Consider the following 12,902-nt stretch of genomic DNA (forward strand, 5'->3'; position numbering starts at 1 on the left):
TCGTGCTCAACCCATTCTTTTCCATTAGTTTTCCCTCTTGGCAAGCTATTCTAACACTTGACAGAGTCTCTGTCAAGCTGCCAGAAAAACACTCAAGCCACCATTTTCTCTCTTTTTCGTCCTCTCAGCAAAACCTCTGATAATCCTTTCCTTCTCTTCCTTAGAACCCCTATTTTTCATGGAAACTCACAGCTCTTTTCCTTTAAGGCTAAACTCATGACAATTTTGCTTCCATGCCACAAGCCTCTCATGCCAAGCTAAGATTCTACCTGTAAGCACTAAGAATTCATCTGTAAGCAGCGATTATTTTTTGTTGGTGAAGGTAACCAAGGTGTTTCCTAAGGCTTTACTATCCTTTCGAACCATTTTGGGGTCTGATCTTTGAACTCAGACACAGGGGATATTTTCTTCAGTTTGCTCATTATGGCAGCCCAGCCCATTTGTAGTTGCCAGAAGAAAAATGCCCCTACATACGTAGATTCTTTGACCCTTGAACTTCCTTTTCTTTCTTCTCCCTCGATCCTGAGAAAGAGACCGGGGTAAATAGACCACACTTGGGGAGTGTTGGCCAAAGGCCATCCGATGCCTAAGTTAGTTCGATTGGATGTTGAAAAATATTCGACAATAGCCTAAGTGGTAGGAATTTTCTCTACGGTACGAAAGAACTGGGTGGCTTGTCCTGTGTGTGGTGGTGGCTACATAGTTGACAAAGAGCACCATAAATACATGGCTACATCACATATGAGGAATTCTAATCTCAATCCTAAATCCTTATCTTTCTCTTTCTCTTTGTTTCTCTCTCTCTCTCTCTCTCTCTCTCTCTCTCTTCCTTTCTCCCTCCGTCTCTTTCGCTCCTTTGTTACAAGATGGGTGTTCCAATAATTCAAGAATTCTACAAGCTTCCTCCCTTCATAATCCAATCGGCAGAGAAGAGACAAGGCTCCTTCTCCAAAATAACCTCATTATAGCCCTGAATGTCTTGGAGCGAAATAGACTTCTCGTTAGGTTCAGAATCGGAATCCAAATGGGAGCCCATAAGCACTTCTACTGAACCACTTTTGCCTTCGGTGGTGATGTGAACTTGTTGGTGGTGTTGCGGTTGGTTTCTCGGAGGAGGAGGGGCTTGGGTTTTGTGACGATTGACTCGATTAGGAATTGATTGCTGGGTTGAAGATTAAGAATAGATTTTAAGAACAGAGAGTTTGCTTGGGCATTTTTTTAATTATATATTTTTTTGTTTGATTGACTGATTATTTATTTTACTTGAAATTACAAGTTTATGCTTACATCAACACTCCCTTCTAAATGGTTTACTGATTTCACACCTAGTAACTCTCTAAGAAGCAAAACCTTTCCCTTGGCAATGCCTTCGTGAAGATATCTGCAACTTGATCTTGACCTCTGCATTAGATCTACCACTCCTTCTTGAATTGCATCTCTGATGAAATGGAACTTTCTTCCTATGTGCATTGATCTTTGATGGAACACTAGATTCTTAGACATAGCTATAGCAAAAGTATTGTCACACATAATTGGCGTAGCTTCTAGTTGCTCCTCTCCAAAATCACCCAGCACAAATCTTAGCACTTACATATTCAGCCTCTGTAGTTGACAAAGTAACTGCTTTGTTTCACTGAGGCCCAAGAAAATACACCACTGCCAAATGAAAAAGCATGCTTAGATGTGCTTTTCATATCCTCCTCTGAACCACTCTAATCACTATCGCAAAATCCAATTAAGATAGCAGATTTTCCAAACACATATTCAATGCCAAAATCCAGAGTTCCTTTTACATACCTCAATACTCTTCTTGCAACGCCAAAATGCTTCTTTGAGGGACCATGCATAAAGCGGGCAAGCAAACTAGCTGAATACATGATGTCAGGCCTAGTTGCTGTTAGATACAATAAACTCCCAACTAGTTTCCTATAGGTCTCCTCATCTACAAGTTCACATTCATCTTCTCTTTTAAGTTTCTTAGTTGGAACCAGTGATGTGCTCACTAGTTTGTAGTCCTTCAAACCAAATCTGTCAAGCAAAGTCTTGGCATATTTCTATTGATGAATAAAGATTCTCCCTTCTTTCAAGATCACTCTCATTCCAAGAAAGTGATGCAACAAGCCAAGATCAATCATCTCATACTTGTTCATCATATCCTCATTGAACTCTTCTAGCATCTCACTGCTGCTTCCAGTGTACACAATGTCATCCACATATATTGACACAATGATTGTACCAATACTTTCTTTGGTCTTCACATATAGTGTAGCTTCACTTAAGCTTCTCTGAATTCCACACTTGAGTAGATAAGTATCAATTTCACCATAACAGGCCCTTGGTCCCTACTTCAAGCCATAGAGAGCTTTCTTTAACTTATAAACTTTTTCTTCTGCTCCCTTAACTTCAAATTCTTCAGGTTGCTCGATGTAGACTTCCTCCTTCAACACTTCATTTAGAAATGTTGATTTTACATCTAATTGGAAAAGTTTCCAATTTCTTTGAGCTACCACTGGAGCAAAGGTTTCGTTGAAATCTACTCTCGGCTTCTGTGTGTATCCCTTAGCTACAAGCCTTGCCTTGTGCTTTTGGATAGAACCATCAAGATTCAGCTTTGTCTTGAAGATCCATCTCACACCTATAACCGGTTTGTTACCAGGTCTTTCAACCATCTCCCATGTAGAATTCTTTTCGATCATTGTGATCTCTTTTTTCATAGCATGATTCCATGCCTCATCTCGAGTAGCTTCAGCAAAGTTTTTAGGTTCCACGATACCCACTTTGCATTGTGCAAAGATTTCATTTAAGCTCTTCCATTTCAAGGTTGTGTGATCATAAAGCTAAGATGTTTTAGCTTCACATGGATTTGGGCTTGGTGAAGCATATCTTCTTTCTTGGGTTGATGATCGGGCACTTGGTGATTCCAAAGTTTGATTAGGAGATTCAAACTCCTCCCCGCCAGTTTTTCCTGCCAAAAAACTCGAGAATCGCTGACGGATCGACTGGTTCAAACCGGAGATTTCTCATCGTCTAGCTGCCGTCTCCGCCGCCCAAACCCGGTGAATCAGGTGAGGTTTCTCATACATTTTCTGAGTTCTAGCTGACTATTGCATAGGTTTGGATCAATTTGTTGTCTAGGAATTGATTAGAAAACCTAGGTTTTTGGCCGAATTTCAAAGTAAAATTCCAGCCAGTTGCCGTCCGAATTGGACCTCCCCGTAGTTGAATGATGTGATCCTGATCTCGAGTAGAAGCTAGGGTAGGAAGGATGAGCTCGGGTGTGGAGTTTTTCCGTCACCGGAATTTACTCTACACACCCAGGCGCTGCTGGGGCGTGTGGCGGCGCTTGGGCAACGGTGGTGAAGTTGAACTTTGTCCCGATGAGATCCTCAGGTTGTCACGAGTGCATAGGATTTCGCTGATCTCAATTCGGACGTCATTTGACTATCGAACGGATTTTCGCATATTGTGCGTTATCCTGATTCGATAGGTTCCGACCGTTGGATCGTTTCCCAATTAAAATATGTTGTTCTAGGCACTCTTAGAAACGTGTAGGAGTCCACATATTGTGAATCGGAGCCCCGGATGTTCCGATTCCATAATTCAAAGTTTGGTGATTAGCGATAACCGTCCAATCGTGAGTGATTCCTAAACCTGTAACCGGACCTTAGGATACCTCGTTCAACGTACACATACTGGGAACTTGGAGATTTAAGTAATTAATTTGTGATTTCCGTTTCGAAGTAATTTTATATTAATTAAGGGTTCGTATCTCGAAATAGGTGCTCCGACTATACGTACTCAGTAGGCAGGACCCTCTCGTGGTCAGGTAGCGTGGGAATACTTGTGAGTGGACTTTGTTTTGGATCATACGCATGGTTTTATTGATGAAAGATTTATGCATAATGTTTTAAATGGTATATTGAATATATTATATTCATGTGTTGAATTTGATGGTTGTATAGCGCTTTGGCAATATATTGTGGGTTTGACATATTTGAGTATGGAGAGTATGTTTGTATGGATTTTGGGGAAGTTCTATCTATATATTGTTTTTAGGTGGGGTTCTTGGGTTGTTGAGGTGAGTTTGTGGAAGAACTTGAGTATGAGGGGTTGTTGAGAGAAGTTGTATGATTACACTATGTAAGTACCTTCCCCAGTTATTAGGCTTCCCACACGTGGCGTTGGATGTTCCGGCGTGTGAGACACTTTCCATACGCGGCGTTGGATGTTCCGGCGTGTGGGAAGAATAGGTTATTATCAGTCTGCGCGCGTAGGACTTAGTATTGGAGCTACACATGGCGTTGGATGTTTCGATGTGTGAGCTATGGAGTTTCGTCCCCTGGTTGGGCCGCTCATCCCTAGACACAGGATAGCACCTGAAAATCCTGTGGACTAGTCAAATGATCCCCCGGTTGGATTGTTTCCCCGGTACCTGGGTAGTGTGATGAGTATATTGTATAGTTATATATATATATATATAATTGTGAGAATGAAGAAATTAGAGTCTATACAGTGGGTTCGCAGTAGTAGCAAAATTGTGGGCATGAGGTTTATGGATGGAGTGATTTGTGGTTTTAAAGAATTTTAAACGAAATTTTTTTTTGAATATTTAATTATGAATTGTGAACCTGCATGTCTTGGGCATTACTTTTACTCGGTGGGGGTTACTATGTTGTTTTAAATGAAAATCTTGTTTTTGTCCACTCACATGTTTTCTGTTTTGCGCCCCCCAGCCAGTAGTCGCTCCAGGAAGGTTGCAAGCAGTGTTCGAAGACCGAATCATTTACATCAGTAGATTAGGCTTCGAGTAATTTCCTTTTACTCAACTGTTCTTGTAAACTAAATTCAGTAGATGCTCTATTATTGCCCATGGTAGATTTTACTTGTGAGGCCGGAGGCCATATAGTATGTTTTGTTGTATGATGAAAACATGTTACTGGTTGGGATTATTTTTTTTTTATGTATGTTACAGGTTGAAATTTTTGTTGGGTTTGCTCAATTTACAGGGGAGACTCTGCCAAAAATTTTGGTAAAGAGTCTCAGTTTTTAGTAAGTAGGCCCGGCATTGGGGTAATGTCAAAATAAAGATTGGGTCCGCTCTGGTTTCCGGGAAATTCCGGGGTGGGTCCTGTCAATTTGATACAAGTTCATGAATACGTAATACCTCGAAATATTTAAACTCAATTGTTTCAATAACATTTGGAAGAAGAAGAAAATTGTATTTCATACTGGAAGAACTTACCTTGATATTGGATGACAAACTGAAATTAGAAAGATAGAACCAAGTAGCAGTTGTTGTGAACATAAAAAGTGTATACAAAACTGTTCCTGTTATTTCCCAAAGGATGGGCAAGAGGAAGGGCTACCTTGCTTCGTTGTTTTGGTGGAGAGGAGGAGAACAACCTTAAAAGCCAGAGAAAAGAAAACACCAAGGGGTATCATGTTATCAGATATTTTATCACCGTGATAACGATTGATTTTTTTTTAACAAAAAAAAAAACACCAAAGGTTATTATGGCATGGTAATATTTGATAATCGTTAAACTCACATTGTTTTATTTGATAAAAAAAAAAAAATATTGAACACAAATCGTTATCACCGTGCCATAAAGTTACTTGAGAGATTGATTTTTTTTCAAACTTATTTGGACAAAATTTTTTTTTGGTCAAACATGTAATAACCCAAAACAAAATATCCTAAAATTAGTATTAATTTATTCTAGGAGAAAGACGATTTTGCTATCGCATTATTTAATAAGAAAAAAGTTGACTTTTTGATCGAGAAGGAATTTGGCAATTCCGCTTACGCCGTTGCGCAGAGCACGACGAAACTAGTCCGTAGACACGGAATATACTCGAATCGGAGTTGTAACGAAGAAAATACGGTCAAAATACCGCGAAGGGTAAAACGGTAATTTGAAAAAAAGTCAGATTTTTATCCCTTCCTTCTCTCTCCTCCCCTCAGTTTTCTCTCTCTTCCCTCTCTCTCCTCCCGTCGCGCCAGCCGTGCGCCCCTCCTCCTTCTGATCGAACTTGCCGCCACCACAGGCCACGGCGACCTTCGGCACCGGTTCCGTCGGCTTCGTCTCGCCGCCGCCGTCCTTTCCCGACCGGTCTCAGCCCCTGCACCGACCGGAGCTCACCGGAATCAAGCGCAAACCGACCGATTTTCACCCGATTTTCAAGCCTTCCGTTCTCCTTCGTTTCTCAACCAAATTGTTCGAGTAAGGTATGGATTCTCACCTATTTTTCGTGCTCTAGCTGATGTTTGGATGGGTTTTGATCGATTTTAGCTGTAGAACACTCGATTTTCGAATTGAAAATCGGCCGAACTTCGACCTCTGTGATCGGCCGTTTTCGGTCACGTTTTGGGGTATTTCCAAGAACAAAAGTGGCTCCAAATTGGGTGTTTTACCTAGGATAGGAGTTTGGAGTCTCGGTTTTGAATCTTTCTGGCGAGCCGTTATTGCTTTGGACACCCAAACTGCCGGCGCGTGTGGTGGCACGTGGGTGAGGGTAGTGAAGTGACTCTGTGTATTTTTTCTATCCTCGTGTTGTCACGAGCGCGTAGGATTTTGCGGATCTCAATTCGGAGTCCGTTTGAGGCCCGAACGGATTTTTCATAATATGCGATCCCCGGGTACAGTGTCGTCGAGCTGTTGGATCGCACTCAATTTCTGATATGTCGTTCTACGTGGTTTCAGGATCGTGTAGGATTCAACGGATTGCGAATCGGAGTCCCGGATACTCCGAAATCGCGAACCCTGGGGCTAGGGTTTGGATTTTAAGCGATAACGCGATTTTGGCTAATCCGACCGTCCAATTCGGGCCAAACTCGCAGGATGTGGGTCTTTCTCTGTGAGGAACCTCTAGAGAATCCCAGATTGGCCATCGGAGATCGTGGACCCCACGGGGTTCCAGATCGGCCGGTCTGGCAGTTTATCGCTTAGTAAAGCTTCGGGTCTTTTAAGGCCGTTCTAATTGTCTGAAAGCTAAAGTGGGCATAGGAGTGACTTGAAAATGAGTGCACGCATTTCTAGGAGCCGGGGGTCAGGGTGTTTAATTTAATTCTTTTATTGAGCAGTTTTATTAATTTAATCTTCATGGTTAATCAGGCACCAGAGGCCAGACTGAGCCACAGGAGGGACCTTCAAAAGGTCCAGCTAGCTCGGACCAGCAGTGAGTGGACTTTTCTTTTCTAAACGATTTTTATAATTAAATTTCATATTTGATCTTGAATAAGTATTATTGCATGTTTTCCGAGCATGAATTGTATCGTAAAATATCTTTATTTCTACGCTGCTTAGTTAAACATGCTAAAAAGTGATAAACAGCAGACTTTGAGATTTATATTACAGAAATAGCAGCTTAGCTCAGATTTATCAAATTACGGATAATTATCAGATGTTTTTAAAGTAGTTATTTTAAGACCACCATGTACCCGATTTCGGTGATTACCCTCAGTTGGACCGATGTCCGATGTCTACGGACATCCAGTCTATTTGCAGTTTCGTCAGTGCACTTGATGTTGCCTCCCGAGTTTCGGGGACGCTCGGACCGTGAGTGCCAGGATTTGCGGCTCGGCAGACTTGGTGTCCCGAGACCTGCCAGGATTTGCGGCTCGGCTGATTTTGTGTCCCCAAGACCTGCCAGGATTGCGGATCAGGCTGACTATGGTCCCCTGAATCCTGCCAGAGCGGCTCGAGTCGACTTTGTGTCATCGAGACCTGCCAGCGGATCAGGCTGACTATAGTCCTCTGAATCCTGCTAGTTTGCGGCTCGGATAGACTGTGTGTTGCCGAGACCTGCCAGGGGAGTTGACGGATTTACAGGGATACACCTAGGTGGTAGTTTTAAAAGAGTTTCAGTGTTTTTATGTAATTATTGCTTTCAGTCATTTTATACCAGTTTTCTCGATATTCGTGCATATGCTATATCTGCATAGATACGTAGACATATCTATGTTTTATATAAATGCCTTGTCTTTGAATACAGTCGAATTTTAGATTTACTTACCTAGTTATTTTTTTTATAACGGGGGTTATTATGTTTATAAATTGTTTCAAGAACGTTATTTTTGTCCACTCACACTTTCAAATTGTTTTTCGCCCCCAGGCAGTAGAAGTGCACAGGAATCCACCACGGGCCACTCCTAGCTCCCGCGCCACCCATCAAATGTAGGATTATTGTTGTAAATTACTTAAAGTCTTGTAAATTATTAGTAACTGCTCTGATATCTAGTTCTAGTGGGAAACCCGAACTATTGGTTGCGTTGTTAACTATTCTGGTAGTTGGTGTGAAGTTTATTTGCTTGTTTAACAGGTGGAAATTTTTGGGTTTGGACAAATTACAGGGGTTCGGCAGGAGTCTAAGGAAAGTTTTAATCGTAGTTGTAACAGGAAGGGTAAAAAGGTCATTTGTGCCCGACATTCGCCAGGTGTCGAACACGCACAGGATTCGGCTCGAATTCCAAAGTGGAATTGGGATCGGGTCCTGTCAAAACATGTTTTTGCAAAAACTACTTCACGAAAACTAAATCCACAAAAGGCATGAAAATGAGGAATTGTGCGCCCTTTCAGTCACACAAAAAACTTTTTCTTTTTCTTTTTGTCAGATACACAAAAAGCTTAATGCATCTTTTAGCTATGTTTTTTCATTTTGGGTTTAATTTTTGTGCTCAATTATTCTCATATAAAAGTGAATAACATGAATTAAATTATTTTCAACTACGAAATAAATTATATGAAATTTCAGTTTTCATGTTACTAACAGCATGATATGGCACGGGTAAATTTTATACTAATTAACCTATAAATTTTGCTACACAATTGAAAGAGAAATGAAACAACCGTAATATCAAACTCAATAAAAGTTACATTAATGTACAATATTGTACATGAACAAAATGCTACATCAAGGAAAATATAACTTCCATAAGCATGAAATTGAACAATAAATAAAAATACATCTTTCATAAGCATGAAACAATAAGAAACATAGAGCTGCATGGTCAAGAGTACGAGAAAGTGACTTAATTTTGTCTAAACCTTGTCGTCCAAGCTACTTAAAATTTCCACAATAATAGATCGATTCTTATTCAAAATTGAATGAGGTTTGTTGTGTGGCCCATTACTTATGTTGTAAGTGTGAGCATATGCATCATCAAAACAAACAATGGAGCTATTGCCGGGTTGTGCTTCATAAGTATGGTCAGCATCTTCTGAGACCAAATTGACTAGGTATGTACTAGTCCTCCCTGGATAAAACCAACTAGGCAACATCCGCTAATGAGTTTCAAGTGCCATATCTTGAATTGGTGGTAGAGCATTTGTACGACGTCTATCTGTAGGGGCTTTTTTCTTCCGGCTGGGCTGCCGTAAAGGGCAGATTGATGAAATTGTCCCCTTTGTCTGAGTTTGAAAATCAATCCCCAAAAGCGCTTCGAAAGGGCAATAGAGCCTTAGGAAGCATTCTGGTTACCTTCACCAACTAAAACAACAGCAACTTACAGATGATTTCTTGATGCTTATAGATAAATTTTCTAGCTTGGCATGAGAGACTTGTGGCATGGAAGCAAAATCAGCATGAGTTTAGCACCAAAGACGAAAATATGGCTTTCTAGGGAGAAATGGGAGTGTTAAGGTGAGGAAGAAGAGGTTTGCAAGCAGATTTGGCTGAGAAGAGAGAAAGAAAGAACCACGTTCTTCCGGCAGCTTGACAGAAATTCTGTCAGATGTGAAAATGGTCTGCCAAAAGAAGAAAATGGAGAAGAAGGGTGAATAGTGCATGAGATTGCTGGGTTTTTGCAGGCAAGAGAGGAAGCTTGCTCTCTAGGTGTGGGTTGTCTTTGGTTGGGTAGAAGATGTCCTTTTTATTGCGGCTGGAAGACATCTTTTTCCAAGAAACCCTAATGGTTTATATCTAATTTGGCCAAGCTTTTTCCTTCCTTTCTCCTCCCCTTCTTTGACTTATCTTATTCTAGCAAAATCTTCTCTGTTTATTTGCACAAAATCAGGAATTTTGGGAGCTCAAGGCCCCCTTTCCCGCAGCTGTTCCAATGGGAGACTTCCATTCCCAGCCATCTCCTTCCTTTCTTTCTTTCCTTTTTCCATGGCCAGGTCTGATGGGGGAAGGAATTGGGGTATGTATGCTAGTTCGAAGGGCGCTTATCTTCCTGGCAGCTTGCACGTTAATATCCCTTGGTTCTTCGGGTGTTTTGTGCTTTGAAATTGTTCTTTTCCATTTGCTGGAGCCTTCCATATGTGGACATCTTGCTCCCTACGTGGCTTCTGTTTTTTCAGCAAGGAGATGATGCTTTGGCTTCTTCTCTTTTCTAATTGTATGGGCCTTCTAAGATAATGGGTTGGTTTGTCAAAATAAGTGGGCTAACCTCAACAAGTGTTGGCCTATTTTTGTTGAGGTGTTGGGCTAATTTGGTTAAGCTAATAGGCTATTTCCTCCTTTGTGCTCATCCACATGTTGGGGCCTAAGAAATGGGCTTGAGTCTTAAGGCTCCCATCCATACCACAACCCACCCAAGCAAGCCCTGGGCATTTGAGTGGCTTGGGCCCACTTAAGCTTGTAGCGTGGCACGTGTGCAAGCGCATATGATGAACTTTCGCGTGCACAATCGAGTTTCTTCTTGGTAAGGTATATCATTGGGCTGAGAATTTATTTGGATAGAAACGTGGACTTTTTGGGCCTCAACACTATCATTACCGGTCGTTAGCCATTCATGTGTACGTATGTTTCCATCGGATGACCCCAAAATATTAACACGAGGGCTCATAGGTCGAGCACGATGGTTTGTTGAAGAAATCTGTGTTGAAATAGTTGAAGTGGTTGAGTTATGTGATGAGTCACTAGCAGCTGGGGATTGAGTTCCTATTCTAACAGGACGGGTATGACGATCTCCCATTTTGTGTGAAGGATAGAAAACTATGCCAGAACATAAACAGATTTATTTGAAATGGTAATGGTGTGCATGTGAACATTTTATATAGACAATATAAAAGCACAAATTTGGATTCATGCTTGTAATACAAATTGTTTAGGCACAAATGATACAAACGTGGCCTATATATTTTTACTTCTTGATCCTATGTGACATCTTATATCAGACATATGAGGGATGATTTATGGAAATATGAGTCAAAAAGACACAATGTTTCCCTATTCGTGCTCTATAGGCAACCTAAAAACACGGTTTCAGTATGTGTGCTCTATTAGGCAAGATAAACAGACACACTCACAAGAATCCAGTTCCGTGCTCTTTATAGGCCACAAAAATGTCAAATGTATCCAATACATAGATTGTTCCATGATGAAGCACCCTATTTTATATGGATAATGGCAAAGAACATTGTGGTTTAAAAAAATAAAATGGTAAACAATGGTTTGAAGTAGAATTTGATGTAATAGGGATGCTATATAAAAAAAAAATCTTCAAATATCTGACCACATAGTTACTATGTACTGGTTATGTGGTATACTTAGCCATATTTGAATTGGGCTGCAGGAACCAGTCTGGCTGCAAAAAAATTTACGGGCAAATGGAATTACACTTTTCAAGGTTCGTGAAGAAACGATCAAGTTACTTGGGAAAGCTGACATGTGGTTCTTCAGTCTTGAGCATCCCACATCGACAGAGGAAGCTCAAAGAGTGCTTGATTAGGCTGTTGACAAAAAGCTAAAATCTGGTGTGTTTCTGGGATGTTTGATTCATATATAAATTTTTCTATTTTGGAAATTCTTTTGATTGCCCTTTCAAATATTTTTGTGAATTCAAATTGTTTCTTACATGTCTCTTGAGCTTAAGTCTACTGCTGTCTTTGGAATTGCATGGATGCTGTTTCTAGTAGCATCTTAACATGTAGACAAATACAAATATACTGATGGGTAACGTAAGATGGCTGAGATGATATCAATGTGGATATAGGCTAGTAACTTCTATTTGAATAACATAAGATATGATTTTGTAATTTTTGTAATCTTCTCTTCTTTTTTCTGTGTGGAGAGCATTAATTAGGTTGCATTGCCAAGATCTGATTGTTTGGAGGTTTTCAATGCTTGGCATTGACATCTTTGTACATGCAATACTATCATTTTAGTATATGTATGTGGTTCTGCACACCCACGCTTTGAACTTTTCTTATGTTCTTCTTAGTTCTCCTATCTTTAACTAGGAATAACCAATTTCAATGTGGATTCTCAATTATTTACAAATCTAAGTTTTTAGAGTTTCTTACCGCTTCTTGCAGTATTCATGTTTTGATGTGAAACTCAATTTTGTTGTTGTTGAGGTATGTTTTTTGAAGTTAATGACAATTATGCAATTGTTTCATTAGTGGATATTCCTTTGTAACTGTCATTCAATGTTTGTTTTCATGAAGTTTTTGGTTTGTTGTTTTGTTAGTGCTATAGTAGATTGATCAGAAACTGTAGTGCAGTTTTCTGTTTCATAATTCAATTTTAGAATAATTATTCCAAGCCTATGGGAATGCTACAACTGCTCATCTACTTATATGTGTTTTGAACTTAGTTTTAGTACTTTGATCATTGCTTTGGCTTTTGGTTTTTTTTTTTTCACATTTGAGCATTTTTTTTTTCATAAACTGCACTGCAGTTTCAGTTTGTTGCAATTTTTTATCAGAAATTGCAATGTAGTTTCCTGTTACATATTTCCATTTTAGAATAATTTTTCCAAGTCTATGGGAATGTTACAATTGCTCATCTACTTGTATGTGTTTTGAACTTAGTTTTAGTACTTTGATCATGGCTTTGCCTTTTGGTTTCTTTTCACATTTGAGCATATTTTTTTTCTTTTCATAAATTGCACTGCAGTTTCCGTTTATTGCAGTTTTTTATTAGAAACTGCAATGCAGTTTCCTGTTCCATATTTC

Source organism: Prunus dulcis, chromosome 1 (genome assembly GCF_902201215.1).
Source record: "Prunus dulcis chromosome 1, ALMONDv2, whole genome shotgun sequence".
NCBI lineage: Eukaryota > Viridiplantae > Streptophyta > Magnoliopsida > Rosales > Rosaceae > Prunus > Prunus dulcis.